Genomic DNA, 2,866 nt, shown 5'->3' on the forward strand with positions numbered 1-2,866 from the left:
CATAACTTAAAAAACGACGATGACCCATAAAACACCATTTTTGACTATACGTCAGTCGCTGTGCCTTAGCATCAAAATTACAAATAGGACATGCTAACCCGCTGTGCGTATTCCACCTTGATAAATTTTCCAATCCTGAAAAATCGCTAATAGTCCACATCAATGCCGCAAACATCTTGAAAGTGCTTTTCTTGTTAGCATCGTACGTTTCTACACCATCCCATAATTGCTTCAAGTCATCAACTAGGGGCTGCAAGTAAATATCTATGTCATTTCCTGGCATTTTAGGCCCAGGAATAATCATAGATAGGATAAACGAGGTTTAGTTCATGCAAAGCCATGGAGAAAAGTTGTACGGGATAAGAATAACCGGCCAAACAGAATACTTTGTGCTCATGTTCCCAAAAGGATTAAATCCGTCGCTAGCTAAGGCTAGGCGAACACTACGTGGGTTCAATGAAAAAAAAGAAGGATTCTTCTCATCAATTTTTTTCCAAGCAACAGCGTCCCTAGGATGCCTCAAGAAATCGTCACTATTGTGACCCTCCTTATGCCACAACATGTTTTTAGATGTTTTGTTGCACATGAATAACCGTTACAGTCGTAGGATGAGCGAAAAGTACCAAATAGTCTTTGCTGCTATTGGTTTTCCATTTCTCCTTACTTGAGTTTTTAACTTGAGAATAGAACCCTTCTGCGTCTTTTGCTTCTATGTTGAAGTCCTGCAGCGTTTGCACCTTGTCAATTCTTGATCATCACCCCGGTATAACATGCAATCATTTGGGCATGCATCTATTTTCTTGTATTCAATACCCAGCTTTCTAATCGTCTTTTTGGCCTCATAGAATGTTGTCGGAAGTTTAGCGTGCTCAAAAGCCTCTCGCAACAAATCTAGGATCATTGCCATTGCCTTGTCACTAACACCACACATGCACTTTATATGGTAAAGCTTTACTAGAAATGATAGCTTCGAGTATTTTGAACATCCGGGATATAGTTCTTGGTCTCCGTCTGTAAGTAAATCATTAAAATTCCTTGCCGCGCAACTTGGCCCGTCATAAAATTCGAAAATTCTTGTTCATCATCGTCAACATGTTCATCCATTGTGGTGTCATCGGCGACGTGTGGAATTGAGAAATCAAATGCCTCGTTGACCATTTGCGTCATTGGATTTACTTGGGAGAGTGGATTATCGTTTATGCCCGTAAACCTTGTGCCCTCGTCACAAGGTTTCTCGCTGTGACGAATCTAGACAGTGTATCCGGGGGGAAACGGCCTCATTAATAGGTGGTTGTACGCATCTTCTCTTGTTTGCATAAGTTGAAAGCCACACTTTGGACATGGACATTTTATCATTCCATCGGACGATGCATTAGCAAATGCGAAGTCTAAAAAATTGTTCAATCCTTGATTATATTCTGCATTGCCTCGTGGCTCTAAAATCCAACTTTTATCCATATCTAAAATAAGTAAAAAAATTTTATAGTTCTTAATGTAAAACATACGAACTATTGGAATTATAATTATTTTCGTAAACAATGACAATATATTAGACACATAGCTAATTTAAAAAAGCACAAGATAAATATTAACATTGATTTATGGACTCAACTCACACGGTCTGAATTTTTTCAACCATTTTTATTTTTAAATATTAAAATTTTGGACTTGAATTTCAATAGATTCTTTTAAATTTGTAAGCTTATTGGCTTATTTATGTAAAGTAAATTCACATCGTCAATATTATTTATTATTCTCATAGTATCTACTGTGATGCACAATATTAGTACGTTAATTAATACTAGTAAAATTAAATTCTTTTATCTATTTAGTTATTTATTTGTAATTTCCATATCTGTCAATATAATTATTTATTTATTATCACATTAGTTACGAACTTAAAAAATAATTATACTGTTGAATTTTGTTTCCATATAAATATTATAAGATAATCTTTATTTTATAATTTTACGCTATAACCCTAATATTTTAACTTCCGCTACTGCTTCGTAATATTTAGGGCAGACCACAAAGGTGTCTTTGGCAACTATGTTGTAGAGGACAAAAATGCGTTTAATTTTTGTGAACGCTATTATTTTACATCCTAAAAGCGTTTACTTGATGGAAGAAAATATAGCTTCTACGTTCACATGAATTCGCTGGTTATTATTGATTTTAATAATTTTCTCCATAATTTTATTATCATCATTAATAACTTTTAATTATATTTTAACCATTTTTATTTTTTTTAATTTTTTTAATTTTGTGTCATGTGAATTATTGATTTTATTAAAAGCACAAAATAAATAAAAAAACTGTTCATACATAACAATAGGGTCACAAGTAACATAATTTTATCGCTCAAGATAAGTGTAAATAAAAAAATACTGAGTTTTAGCACAATTATAGATTCGTTTTTGTTTGATATTGTAAAATTTATAAATTAAACTCTTATGCATAGTTTGTTAATCTACAATTACCAAATATAAAGTATATTTTGTTATAATAAATCATAAATTTGTTTATATAGTTATTCAGTTTTTTAAAATATATTTTTTTCATGTTAAGTAACCTTATATGTGCGCCGTCACTTCCAACCCTCCCATCCTCTCTTCAAACCCTATGCTGTCAAAGCATTTCCACCTCCCAACACCCGCACAACGACTGTAATCGCCGTTAGAGCCGCCGAAACACCGTATCTCGATGTGGCCCATCTCTGTCATATCTCAATATTCATGTCTCTTCCCTATCTCATTGCTCTTTAGCTTTGCTTCGCTGATTTCCAATGCACACTTCCGGCCGCCGGAAATTGCCGACTGTTCGTCTTTCTCTAGTGCAGCTCAATGTCTCTGCTGGGACATGTGTA

This window comes from Arachis ipaensis, chromosome B04, assembly GCF_000816755.2.
Source record: "Arachis ipaensis cultivar K30076 chromosome B04, Araip1.1, whole genome shotgun sequence".
Taxonomy (NCBI): domain Eukaryota; kingdom Viridiplantae; phylum Streptophyta; class Magnoliopsida; order Fabales; family Fabaceae; genus Arachis; species Arachis ipaensis.